General features: G+C 40.9%; 2 non-coding genes across 2 annotated transcripts; both read right to left on the reverse strand.

The window, feature by feature from the left end:
• Positions 1 to 10,056: 10,056 nt before the first annotated feature.
• On the reverse strand, positions 10,057 to 10,128 carry TRNAH-GUG (transfer RNA histidin (anticodon GUG)). Its single transcript has one exon. It is a non-coding gene; the product is annotated as a tRNA-His (tRNA).
• A 4,212-nt stretch (positions 10,129 to 14,340) lies between these two features.
• TRNAS-AGA (transfer RNA serine (anticodon AGA)) lies at positions 14,341 to 14,423 on the reverse strand. The gene has a single exon. It is a non-coding gene; the product is annotated as a tRNA-Ser (tRNA).
• Positions 14,424 to 14,852: the final 429 nt, after the last annotated feature.

Below are 14,852 nucleotides of genomic sequence, written 5' to 3' on the forward strand. Positions count from 1 at the left end.
ATATTACAGAAGTCTACCATCTTTGAGTATTTGAGGCTCCTTTGTAAGTGCTTTATCTTTTTTACTTGAAGAGCTATATAATAAAAGGGTCAGGGAAAGATTGCATTTATGGAAGATAAAAGAAGGCACACTTGTCTCACCAAATGCCGTAGAGAAACCTGATGTTTTACTCATGTTATCCTTAGTTTGTTTTTGTTAGACCTTGCATTCTTAAGGTGGCCTCAACCCTACCTTATTGCTTTTCAACTACGCATTTTGCTGTATCTTTTTGTTGGCCTTAGGACTCTGATCACTTTATCGCTACTAATCAGTGCTGAAGTGCACGTGCTTCTTCCCTAATCATGTGTGTAATTGGAGTATACCTGACTGACAGATTTAATTGACTTGAAAAGCCCCTTGTAAAGTGGTATACCATATACCCAGGAACTGATTGTGCCGCCCAAAGAAGTAGCATTTCAAACCTGTCTCAAGCCTGCTACTGCAGTGCCTGTGCTGCAGTGTACTGCCACTTCGACTTGCCATTTAAAACTACTTGCCAAGCCTTAAACTCCAACTTTATTACATATAATTAACCCCTAAGGTAGGCCCTAGGTAGTCCTAGGGTCAGCATGCTATGTAAGGAAAAGGTAAGACATGTACTGTGGTAGTTTGCATGTCCTGGTAGTACCAAACAGTCTATTACATTTTTCACTACAGTGAGGTCTGCGCCTCTCATAGGTTAGCATTGGGTATTCCCTTATACTTTTTGGGGGGTAATTCCATATCAGAGAGGAGAAGCTGTATTTATTTATTGATAAATCCTATTTACTGGTGAGGTTGGATTTAACTTTACTATTTTATAAATGCCATTTTTAGAGAGTGAGCATTTCTCTGCACTTACTGCTCTATTTGCCTGAAAACCTGTCTCCAATTGACGTCTGGATTGGGCCGCGAGACAGCTACATTTGTGCATTCCCTCTAGACAGCCACAACACAGGTCACTCAACTGCAATTGCATTCATCTGCATTCTGATTGGCATGGGGGAGAGCTCCATTCCCCCACCGCAAATAGGTTCAAGAACGATAATTTATGTCAGTAGGTACAATATAGCTACATCTTATAATCATGTGTGTTTAAATAATTTGTCGTTAGATCGTTTAAATATTTTAAAGGATCTGTTTTTAATAGACATTTTACAAAAACAACTGGTACATTTGGTAATTCTGTAGAAGAAAAACCCAACTGCCGTGACATTGCCAACCACAATGCCGTGACTCGGATTCGAACCCAGGTTGCTGCGGCCACAACGCAGAGTACTAACCACTATACGATCACGGCGAGCTACTTGGTCTCAATAACAAACAGTGACATGGAGAATTTATAATTCGGAACACTCATGGAACTCCTGTGATAGGCTGAATGTGTTCATTGCTTCCTCATTCTTTATACAAAGGCTTTGTCTCCTCAGTGGTTGATAGGCTGAAACTGTTTCCTGGCCGCCTGCTTGTGAACTGCCAGGAGTCAAAGATCACACATACACTTGTGGGCCTGTGATGGGACACCAATGCAGAGAAACACACCTGGCGCAGATCATCTATTCTGTCTAGTAGACCTGCATCTCCCCTGTACCTCCTCAAGCCATCTGTATGTGAAGCAAGAAAGAGTTAAGGAGCGGTCCATCTACACTTTTATAGGGAGGATGCTGCCGTGAGCTCCTCCCAGCTAATCACACAAACAGCAGTAAAGCAAGATAACTACACAGTTAGGGGGGACTGCATGGTTAGGGTTTTGAGGAATTATTGAAACTGACCTCAGTGACCCATGATCAGAGCTGTGGCTAATGACTGCGTGCCTAATTATGATGAAGCAAGCACCATGGCTCATAGGGGCCCCACAACACGCTTTTCTTAGCTCAATTAAAGTATAAACCTCTGCCATGTATGAGTGGTAAAGGCTTGTTAATTTGGTTGCTTTTCCAATTCACGTCTGACAACAAGATGAAGGAACACTGGGACATCAGAAGCTTTGGAAAGTAGCCACCAACCTCAGAGAAAGAGAGAAAGAGGAAAAAGGCAGTATGAGGTGTGGAGAAAACAGCAGCAGGTACAAGGAGCTCAAATGAGATTAATGGCGCCTAAATAGAGCATGTAAAGGAACAGTTACAAATCTAAGAAAAGGGAAACAAAGACTAGGAAAAAAACACGGAAAGAGCCTGTAGATAAAATTCTCATCCTGGGACAGCAGGCTAAGAGAAATTACACAGGGAGCAGTTAAGCTTGTAACACGGGGAGAATAGAAAAGAAAATGCAGTTTTATGAAGTGTGTTTGCCTAATCCAGCAAGCACTTTTGCTTTATTTTTCTATTTGCTTCTTTTATTGGTAAAGTAAGTTTCAAGTGCATGAATGGTATGACTGAGAGAGCCAGGGTATAATAATTTGAAATGTTTGCACCAGCGCTAATGTAGGACGAGAGTTATAGCAAAGATATGAAAGGGGTAGCGATAATGAATATGTGAAAGGGCAATAGTGACTCCAAAATAAGCCACCTATTGATAAAACTGACATGGAAGAAATTCTAAAGGTTAACTTCTGAAATTGTAGCCGATGTTAAAAAGTTTCTCGGTGTTGGCAGGATTCAAACCTGCGCGGGGAGACCCCAATGGATTTCTAGTCCATCACCTTAACCACCCAACCACAACAACTGACTGTAAGTTTTGTGCAAATAATCTGTATGAAAGTTTTCAAGGTGTCCCACAGCAAATTCCTGGTATTCTGCAATGCACTTTTTAAAAATAATGTTTTTTTAAGCAGGCACATTCTCTCCTAAAAACAAAAATTGCATGAGTATATCTCTAGTTTGGAAAAGGATAGGCTTTCATGCATACTCTCATGTGGCACTCAAGTTTTTGGGACCCTATTGCACTCTGTTTTCGTGCTGCTTTTAGTCTATGGCCCATAATACAGAAGTCTACCATCTTTGAGTATTTGAGGCTCCTTTGTAAGTGCTTTATCTTTTTTACTTGAAGAGCTATATAATAAAGGGGTCAGGGAAAGATTGCATTTATGGAAGATAAAAGAAGGCACACTTGTCTCACCAAATGCCGTAGAGAAACCTGATGTTTTACTCATGTTATCCTTAGTTTGTTTTTGTTCGACCTTGCATTCTTAAGGTGGCCTCAACCCTACCTTATTGCTTTTCACCTACGCATTTTGCTGTATCTTTTTGTTGGCCTTAGGACTCTGATCACTTTATTGCTACTAATCAGTGCTGAAGTGCACGTGCTTCTTCCCTAATCATGTGTGTAATTGGAGTATACCTGACTGACAGATTTAATTGACTTGAAAGCCCCTTGTAAAGTGGTATACCATATACCCAGGGACTGATTGTGCCGCCCAAAGAAGTAGCATTTCAAACCTGTCTCAAGCCTGCTACTGCAGTGCCTGTGCTGCAGTGTACTGCCACTTCGACTTGCCATTTAAAACTACTTGCCAATCCTTAAACTCCAATTTTATTACATATAATTAACCCCTAAGGTAGGCCCTAGGTAGTCCTAGGGGCATCATGCTATGTAAGTAAAAGGTAAGACATGTACTGTGGTAGTTTGCATGTCCTGGTAGTACCAAACAGTCTATTACATCTTTCACTACTGTGAGGTCTGCCCCTCTCATAGGTTAGCATTGGGTATTCCCTTATACTTTTTGGGGGGTAATTCCATATCAGAGAGGAGAAGCTTTATTTATTTATTGATAAATCCTATTTACTGGTAAGTTTGGATTTAACTTTACTATTTTATAAATGCCATTTTTAGAGAGTGAGCATTTCTCTGCACTTACTGCTCTATTTGCCTGAAAACCTGTCTCCAATTGACGTCTGGATTGGGCTGCGAGACAGCTACATTTGTGCATTCCCTCTAGACAGCCACAATACAGGTCACTCAACTGCAACTGCATTCATCTGCATTCTGATTGGCATGGGGGAGAGCTCCATTCCCCCACCGCAAATAGGTTCAAGAACGATAATTTATGTTAGTAGGTACAATATAGCTACATCTTATAATCATGTGTGTTAAAATAATTTGTCGTTAGATCGTTTAAATATTTTAAAGGATCTGTTTTTAATAGACATTTTACAAAAACAACTGGTACATTTGGTAATTCTGTAAAAGAAAAACCCAACTGCCGTGACATTGCCAACCACAATGCGGTGACTCGGATTCGAACCGAGGTTGCTGCGGCCACAACGCAGAGTACTAACCACTATACGATCACGGCGAGCTACTTGGGCTCAATAACATACAGTGACATGGAGAATTTATAATTCGGTACACTCAGGGAACTCCTGTGATAGGCTGAATGTGTTAATTGCTTCCTCATTCCTTATACAAAGGCTTTGTCTCCTCAGTGGTTGATAGGCTGAAACTGTTTCCTGGCCGCCTGCTTGTGAACTGCCAGGAGTCAAAGATCACACATACACTTGTGGGCCTGTGATGGGACACCAATGCAGAGAAACACACCTGGCGCAGATCTTCTATTCTGTCTAGTAGACCTGCATCTCCCCTGTACCTCCTCAAGCCATCTGTATGTGAAGCAAGAAAGAGTTAAGGAGCGGTCAATCTACACTTTTATAGGGAGGATGCTGCCGTGAGCTCCTCCCAGCTAATCACACAAACAGCAGTAAAGCAAGATAACTACACAGTTAGGGGGGACTGCATGGTTAGGTTTTTGAGGAATTATTGAAACTGACCTCAGTGACCCATGATCAGAGCTGTGGCTAATGACTGCGTGCCTAATTATGATGAAGCAAGCACCATGGCTCGTAGGGGCCCCACAACACGCTTTTCTTAGCTCATTGAATTCAAGTATAAACCTCTGCCATGTATGAGTGGTAAAGGCTTGTTAATTTTGTTGCTTTTCCAATTCACGTCTGACAACAAGATGAAGGAACATTGGGGCATCAGAAGCTTTGGAAAGTAGCCACCAACCTCAGAGAAAGAGAGAAAGAGGGAAAAGGCAGTGTGAGGTGTGAAGAAAACAGCAGCAGGTACAAGGAGCTCAAATGAGATTAATGGCACCTAAATAGAGCAGGTAAAGGAACAGTTACAAATCTAAGAAAAGGGAAAGAAAGACTAGGAAAAAAACACGGAAAGAGCCTGAAGATAAAATTCTCTTCCTGGGACAGCAGGCTAAGAGAAATTACACAGGGAGCAGTTAAGCTTGTAACTCGGGGAGAATAGAAAGGAAAATGCAGTTTTATGAAGTGTGTTTGCCTAATCCAGCAAGCACTTTTGTTTTATTTTTCTATTTGCTACTTTTATTGGTAAAGTAAGTTTCAAGTGCATGAATGGTATGACTGAGAGAGCCAGGGTATAATAATTTGAAGTGTTTGCACCAGCGCTAATGTAGGACGAGAGTTATAGCAAAGATATGAAAGGGGTAGCGATAATAAATATATGAAATGGCAATAGTGACAACAAAATAAGCCACCTATTTATAAAACTGACATGGAAGAAATTCTAAAGGTTAACTTCTGAAATTGTAGCCGATGTTAAAAAGTTTCTCGTCGTTGGCAGGATTCGACCTGCGCGGGGAGACCCCATTGGATTTCTAGTCCATCGCCTTAACCACTCGGCCACAGCAACTGACTGTAAGTTTTGTGCAAATAATCTGTATGGAAGTTTTCAAGGTGTCCCACAGCAAATTCCTGATATTCTGCAATGCACTTTTTAAAAATATTGTTTTTTTCAGCAGGCACATTCTCTCATAAAAACAAAAATTGCATGAGTATATCTCTAGTTTGGAAAAGGATAGGCTTTCATGCATACTCTCATGTGGCACTCAAGTTTTTGGGACCCTATTGGACTCTGTTTTCGTGCTGCTTTTAGTCTATGGCCCATATTACAGAAGTCTACCATCTTTGAGTATTTGAGGCTCCTTTGTAAGTGCTTTATCTTTTTTACTTGAAGAGCTATATAATAAAGGGGTCCGGGAAAGATTGCATTTATGGAAGATAAAAGAAGGCACACTTGTCTCACCAAATGCCGTAGAGAAACCTGATGTTTTACTCATGTTATCCTTAGTTCCTTTTTGTTAGACCTTGCATTCTTAAGGTGGTCTCAACCCTACCTTATTGCTTTTCACCTCCGCATTTTGCTGTATCTTTTTGTTGGCCTTAGGACTCTGATCACTTTATCGCTACTAATCAGAGCTGAAGTGCACGTGCTTCTTCCCTAATCATGTGTGTAATTGGAGTATACCTGACTGACAGATTTAATTTACTTGAAAGCCCCTTGTAAAGTGGTATACCATATACCCAGGGACAGATTGTGCCGCCCAAAGAAGTAGCATTTCAAACCTGTCTCAAGCCTGCTACTGCAGTGCCTGTGCTGCAGTGTACTGCCACTTCGACTTGCCATTTAAAACTACTTGCAAGCCTTAAACTCTAATTTTATTACATATAATTAACCCCTAAGGTAGGCCCTAGATAGTCCTAGGGGCATCATGCTATGTAAGTAAAAGGTAAGACATGTACTGTGGTAGTTTGCATGTCCTGGTAGTACCAAACAGTCTATTACATTTTTCACTAATGTGAGGTCTGCCCCTCTCATAGTTTAGCATTGGGTATTCCCTTATACTTTTTGGGGGGTAATTCCATATCAGAGAGGAGAAGCTTTATTTATTTATTGATAAATCCTATTTACTGGTGAGGTTGGATTTAACTTTACTATTTTATAAATGCCATTTTTGGAGAGTGAGCATTTCTCTGCACTTACTGCTCTATTTGCCTGAAAACCTGTCTCCAATTGATGTCTGGATTGGGCTGCGAGACAGCTACATTTGTGCATTCCCTTTAGACAGCCACAACACAGGTCACTCAACTGCAACTGCATTCATCTGCATTCTGATTGGCATGGGGGAGAGCTCCATTCCCCCCACCGCAAATAGGTTCAAGAACGATAATTTATGTCAGTAGGTACAATATAGCTACATCTTATAATCATGTGTGTTTAAATAATTTGTCGTTAGATCGTTTAAATATTTTAAAGGATCTGTTTTTAATAGACATTTTACAAAAACAACTGGTACATTTGGTAATTCTGTAAAAGAAAAACCCAACTGCCGTGACATTGCCAACCACAATGCCGTGACTCGGATTCGAACTGAGGTTGCTGAGGCCACAACGCAGAGTACTAACCACTATACGATCATGGCGAGCTACTTGGGCTCTATAATATACAGTGACATGGAGAATTTATAATTCGGAACACTCAGGGAACTCCTGTGACAGGCTGAATGTGTTCATTGCTTCCTCATTCCATATACAAAGGCTTTGTCTCCTCAGTGGTTGATAGGCTGAAACCGTTTCCTGGCCGCCTGCTTGTGAACTGCCAGGAGTCAAAGATCACACATACACTTGTGGGCCTGTGATGGGACACCAATGCAGAGAAACACACCTGGCGCAGATCTTCTATTCTGTCTAGTAGACCTGCATCTCCCCTGTACCTCCTCAAGCCATCTGTATGTGAAGCAAGAAAGAGTTAAGGAGCGGTCAATCTACACTTTTATAGGGAGGATGCTGCCGTGAGCTCCTCCCAGCTAATCACACAAACAGCAGTAAAGCAAGATAACTACACAGTTAGGGGGGACTGCATGGTTAGGTTTTTGAGGAATTATTGAAACTGACCTCAGTGACCCATGATCAGAGCTGTGGCTAATGACTGCGTGCCTAATTATGATGAAGCAAGCACCATGGCTCGTAGGGGCCCCACAACATGCTTTTCTTAGCTCATTGAATTCAAGTATAAACCTCTGCCATGTATGAGTGGTAAAGGCTTGTTAATTTTGTTGCTTTTCCAATTCACGTCTGACAACAAGATGAAGGAACATTGGGGCATCAGAAGCTTTGGAAAGTAGCCACCAACCTCAGAGAAAGAGAGAAAGAGGGAAAAGGCAGTGTGAGGTGTGAAGAAAACAGCAGCAGGTACAAGGAGCTCAAATGAGATTAATGGCACCTAAATAGAGCAGGTAAAGGAACAGTTACAAATCTAAGAAAAGGGAAAGAAAGACTAGGAAAAAAACACGGAAAGAGCCTGAAGATAAAATTCTCTTCCTGGGACAGCAGGCTAAGAGAAATTACACAGGGAGCAGTTAAGCTTGTAACTCGGGGAGAATAGAAAGGAAAATGCAGTTTTATGAAGTGTGTTTGCCTAATCCAGCAAGCACTTTTGTTTTATTTTTCTATTTGCTACTTTTATTGGTAAAGTAAGTTTCAAGTGCATGAATGGTATGACTGAGAGAGCCAGGGTATAATAATTTGAAGTGTTTGCACCAGCGCTAATGTAGGACGAGAGTTATAGCAAAGATATGAAAGGGGTAGCGATAATAAATATATGAAATGGCAATAGTGACAACAAAATAAGCCACCTATTTATAAAACTGACATGGAAGAAATTCTAAAGGTTAACTTCTGAAATTGTAGCCGATGTTAAAAAGTTTCTCGTCGTTGGCAGGATTCGACCTGCGCGGGGAGACCCCATTTGGATTTCTAGTCCATCGCCTTAACCACTCGGCCACAACAACTGAATGTAAGTTTTATACAAATAATCTGTATGAAAGTTTTCAAGGTGTCCCACAGCAAATTCCTGATATTCTGCAATGCACTTTTTAAAAATATTGTTTTTTTCAGCAGGCACATTCTCTCATAAAAACAAAAATTGCATGAGTATATCTCTAGTTTGGAAAAGGATAGGCTTTCATGCATACTCTCATGTGGCACTCAAGTTTTTGGGACCCTATTGGACTCTGTTTTCGTGCTGCTTTTAGTCTATGGCCCATATTACAGAAGTCTACCATCTTTGAGTATTTGAGGCTCCTTTGTAAGTGCTTTATCTTTTTTACTTGAAGAGCTATATAATAAAGGGGTCCGGGAAAGATTGCATTTATGGAAGATAAAAGAAGGCACACTTTTCTCACCAAATGCCGTAGAGAAACCTGATGTTTTACTCGTGTTATCCTTAGTTCGTTTTTGTTAGACCTTGCATTCTTAAGGTGGTCTCAACCCTACCTTATTGCTTTTCACCTACGCATTTTGCTGTATCTTTTTGTTGGTCTTAGGACTCTGATCACTTTATCGCTACTAATCAGTGCTGAAGTGCACGTGCTTCTTCCCTAATCATGTGTGTAATTGGAGTATACCTGACTGACAGATTTAATGTACTTGAAAGCCCCTTGTAAAGTGGTATACCATATACCCAGGGACTGATTGTGCCACCCAAAGAAGTAGCATTTCAAACCTGTCTCAAGCCTGCTACTGCAGTGCCTGTGCTGCAGTGTACTGCCACTTCGACTTGCCATTTAAAACTACTTGCCAAGCCCTAAACTCCAATTTTATTACATATAATTAACCCGTAAGGTATGCCCTAGGTAGTCCTAGGGGCATCATGCTATGTAAGTAAAAGGTAAGACATGTACTGTGGTAGTTTGCATGTCCTGGTAGTACAAAACAGTCTATTACATTTTTTACTACTGTGAGGTCTGCCCCTCTCATAGGTTAGCATTGGGTATTCCCTTATACTTTTTGGGGGGTAATTCCATATCAGAGAGGAGAAGCTTTATTTATTTATTGATAAATCCTATTTACTGGTGAGGTTGGATTTAACTTTACTATTTTATAAATGCCATTTTTAGAGAGTGAGCATTTCTCTGCACTTACTGCTCTATTTGCCTGAAAACCTGTCTCCAATTGACGTCTGGATTAGGCTGCGAGACAGCTACATTTGTGCATTCCCTCTAGACAGCCACAACACAGGTCACTCAACTGCAACTGCATTCATCTGCATTCTGATTGGCATGGGGGAGAGCTCCATTCCCCCCACCGCAAATAGGTTCAAGAACGATAATTTATGTCAGTAGGTTCAATATAGCTACATCTTATAATCATGTGTGTTTAAATAATTTGTCGTTAGATCGTTTAAATATTTTAAAGGATCTGTTTTTAATAGACATTTTACAAAAACAACTGGTACATTTGGTAATTCTGTAAAAGAAAAACCCAACTGCCGTGACATTGCCAACCACAATGCCGTGACTCGGATTCGAACCAAGGTTGCTGCGGCCACAACGCAGAGTACTAACCACTATACGATCACGGCGAGCTACTTGGGCTCAATAACATACAGTGACATGGAGAATTTATAATTCGGAACACTCAGGGAACTCCTGTGATAGGCTGAATGTGTTCATTGCTTCCTCATTCCTTATACAAAGGCTTTGTCTCCTCAGTGGTTGATAGGCTGAAACCGTTTCCTGGCCGCCTGCTTGTGAACTGCCAGGAGTCAAAGATCACACATACACTTGTGGGCCTGTGATGGGACACCAATGCAGAGAAACACACCTGGCGCAGATCTTCTATTCTGTCTATTAGACCTGCATCTCCCCTGTACCTCCTCAAGCCATCTGTATTTGAAGCAAGAAAGAGTTAAGGAGCGGTCCATCTACACTTTTATAGGGAGGATGCTGCCGTGAGTTCCTCCCAGCTAATCACAAAAACAGCAGTACAGCAAGATAACTACACAGTTAGGGGGGACTGCATGGTTAGGTTTTTGTGGAATTATTGAAACTGACCTCAGTGACCCATGATCAGAGCTGTGGGTAATGACTGCGTGCCTAAATATGATGAAGCAAGCACCATGGCTCGTAGGGGCCCCACAACACGCTTTTCTTAGCTCACTGAATTAAAGTATAAACCTCTGCCATGTATGAGTGGTAAAGGCTTGTTAATTTGGTTTCTTTTCCAATTCACGTCTGACAACAAGATGAAGGAACATTGGGGCATCAGAAGCTTTGGAAAGTAGCCACCAACCTCAAAGAAAGAGAGAAAGAGGGAAAAGGCAGTATGAGGTGTGGAGAAAACAGCAGCAGGTACAAGGAGCTCAAATGAGATTAATGGCGCCTAAATAGAGCACGTAAAGGAACAGTTACAAATCTAAGAAAAGGGAAAGAAAGACTAGGAAAAAAACACGGAAAGACCCTGTAGATAAAATTCTCTTCCTGGGACAGCAGGCTAAGAGAAATTACACAGGGAGCAGTTAAGCTTGTAACACGGGGAGAATAGAAAAGAAAATGCAGTTTTATGAAGTGTGTTTGCCTAATCCAGCAAGCACTTTTGTTTTATTTTTCTATTTGCTTCTTTTATTGGTAAAGTAAGTTTCAAGTGTATGAATGGTATGACTGAGAGAGCCAGGGTATAATAATTTGAAGTGTTTGCACCAGCGCTAATGTAGGACGAGAGTTATAGCAACTATATGAAAGGGGTAGCGATAATAAATATGTGAAAGGGCAATAGTGACACCAAAATAAGCCACCTATTTATAAAACTGACATGGAAGAAATTCTAAAGGTTAACTTCTGAAATTGTAGCCGATGTTAAAAAGTTTCTCGTTGTTGGCAGGATTCGAACATGCGCGGGTAGACCCCAATGTATTTCTAGCCCATCGCCTTAAACACTCGGCCACAACAACTGACTGTAAGTATTGTGCAAATAATCTGTATGAAAGTTTTCAAGGTGTCCCACAGCAAGTTCCTGATATTCTGCAATGCACTTTTTAAAAATAATGTTTTTTTCAGCAGGCACATTCTCTCCTAAAAACAAAAATTGCATGAGTATATCTCTAGTTCGGAAAAGGATAGGCTTTCATGCATACTCTTATGAGGCATTCAAGTTTTTGGGACCCTATTGCACTCTGTTTTCGTGCTGCTTTTAGTCTATGGCCCATATTACAGAAGTCTACCATCTTTGAGTATTTGAGGCTCCTTTGTAAGTGCTTTATATTTTTTACTTGAAGAGCTATATAATAAAGGGGTCCGGGAAAGATTGCATTTATGGAAGATAAAAGAAGGCACACTTTTCTCACCAAATGCCGTAGAGAAACCTGATGTTTTACTCATGTTATCCTTAGTTCGTTTTTGTTAGACCTTGCATTCTTAAGGTGGTCTCAACCCTACCTTATTGCTTTTCACCTACGCATTTTGCTGTATCTTTTTGTTGGCATTAGGACTCTGATCACTTTATCGCTACTAATCAGTGCTGAAGTGCACGTGCTTCTTCTCTAATCATGTGTGTAATTGGAGTATACCTGACTGACAGATTTAATGTACTTGAAAGCCCCTTGTAAATTGGTATACCATATACCCAGGGACTGATTGTGCCGCCCAAAGAAGTAGCATTTCAAACCTGTCTCAAGCCTGCTACTGCAGTGCCTGTGCTGCAGTGTACTGCCACTTCGACTTGCCATTTAAAACTACTTGCCAAGCCTTAAACTCCAATTTTATTACATATAATTAACCCGTAAGGTATGCCCTAGGTAGTCCTAGGGGCATCATGCTATGTAAGTAAAAGGTAAGACATGTACTGTGGTAGTTTGCATGTCCTGGTAGTACAAAACAGTCTATTACATTTTTTACTACTGTGAGGTCTGCCCCTCTCATAGGTTAGCATTGGGTATTCCCTTATACTTTTTGGGGGGTAATTCCATAGCAGAGAGGAGAAGCTTTATTTATTTATTGATAAATCCTATTTACTAGTGAGGTTGGATTTAACTTTACTATTTTATAAATGCCATTTTTAGAGAGTGAGCATTTCTCTGCACTTACTGCTCTATTTGCCTGAAAACCTGTCTCCAATTGACGTCTGGATTAGGCTGCGAGACAGCTACATTTGTGCATTCCCTCTAGACAGCCACAACACAGGTCACTCAACTGCAACTGCATTCATCTGCATTCTGATTGGCATGGGGGAGAGCTCCATTCCCCCCACCGCAAATAGGTTCAAGAACGATAATTTATGTCAGTAGGTTCAATATAGCTACATCTTATAATCATGTGTGTTTAAATAATTTGTCGTTAGATCGTTTAAATATTTTAAAGGATCTGTTTTTAATAGACATTTTACAAAAACAACTGGTACATTTGGTAATTCTGTAAAAGAAAAACCCAACTGCTGTGACATTGCCGTGACTCGGATTCGAAACAAGGTTGCTGCGGCCACAACGCAGAGTACTAACCACTATACGATCACGGCGAGCTACTTGAGCTCAATAACATACAGTGACATGGAGAATTTATAATTCGGAACACTCGGGGAACTCCTGTGATAGGCTGAATGTGTTCATTGCTTCCTCATTCCTTATACAAAGGCTTTGTCTCCTCAGTGGTTAATAGGCTGAAACCGTTTCCTGGCCGCCTGCTTGTGAACTGCCAGGAGTCAAAGATCACACATACACTTGTGGGCCTGTGATGGGACACCAATTCAGAGAAACACACCTGGCGCAGATCTTCTATTCTGTCTAGTAGAACTGCATCTCCCCTGTACCTCCTCAAGCCATCTGTATGTGAAGCAAAAAGAGTTAAGGAGCGGTCCATCTACACTTTTATAGGGAGGATGCTGCCGTGAGCTCCTCCCAGCTAATCACACAAACAGCAGTAAAGCAAGATAACTACACAGTTAGGGGGGACTGCATGGTTAGGTTTTTGAGGAATTATTGAAACTGACCTCAGTGACCCATGATCAGAGCTGTGGCTAATGACTGCGTGCCTAATTATGATGAAGCAAGCACCATGGCTCATAGGGGCCCCACAACACGCTTTTCTTAGCGCATTGAATTAAAGTATAAACTTCTGCCATGTATGAGTGGTAAAGGCTTGTTAATTTGGTTGCTTTTCCAATTCACGTCTGACAACAAGATGAAGGAACATTGGGGCATCAGAAGCTTTGGAAAGTAGCCACCAACCTCAGAGAAAGAGAGAAAGAGGGAAAAGGCAGTATGAGGTGTGGAGAAAACAGCAGCAGGTACAAGGAGCTCAAATGAGATTAATGGCGCCTAAATAGAGCACATAAAGGAACAGTTACAAATCTAAGAAAAGGGAAAGAAAGACTAGGAAAAAAACACGGAAAGAGCCTGTAGATAAAATTCTCTTCCTGGGACAGCAGGCTAAGAGAAATTACACAGGGAGCAGTTATGCTTGTAACACGGGGAGAATAGAAAAGAAAATGCAGTTTTATGAAGTGTGTTTGCCTAATCCAGCAAGCACTTTTGTTTTATTTTTCTATTTGCTTCTTTTATTGGTAAAGTAAGTTTCAAGTGCATGAATGGTATGACTGAGAGAGCCAGGGTATAATAATTTGAAGTGTTTGCACCAGCGCTAATGTAGGACGAGAGTTAAAGCAAAGATATGAAAGGGGTAGCGATAATAAATATGTGAAAGGGCAATAGTGACACCAAAATAAGCCACCTATTTATAAAACTGACATGGAAGAAATTCTAAAGGTTAACTTCTGAAATTGTAGCCGATGTTAAAATGTTTCTCGTTGTTGGCAGGATTCGAACCTGCGCGGGGGGACCCCAATGGATTTCTAGTCCATCGCCTTAACCACTCGGCCACAACTGACTGTAAGGTTTGTGCAAATAATCTGTATGAAAGTTATCAAGGTGTCCCACAGCAAATTCCTGGTATTCTGCAATGCACTTTTTAAAAATAATGTTTTTTTCAGCAGGCACATTCTCTCATAAAAACAAAAATTGCATGAGTATATCTCTAGTTTGGAAAAGGATAGGCTTTCATGCATACTCTCATGTGGCACTCGAGTTTTTGGGACCCTATTGCACTCTGTTTTCGTGCTGCTTTTAGTCTATGGCCCATATTACAGAAGTCTACCATCTTTGAGTATTTGAGGCTCCTTTGTAAGTGCTTTATCTTTTTTACTTGAAGAGCTATATAATAAAGGGGTCAGGGAAAGATTGCATTTATGGAAGATAAAAGAAGGCACACTTGTCTCACCAAATGCCGTAGAGAAACCTGATGTTTTACTCATGTTATC

Source organism: Lissotriton helveticus, chromosome 12, assembly GCF_964261635.1.
Source record: "Lissotriton helveticus chromosome 12, aLisHel1.1, whole genome shotgun sequence".
Lineage (NCBI taxonomy): Eukaryota > Metazoa > Chordata > Amphibia > Caudata > Salamandridae > Lissotriton > Lissotriton helveticus.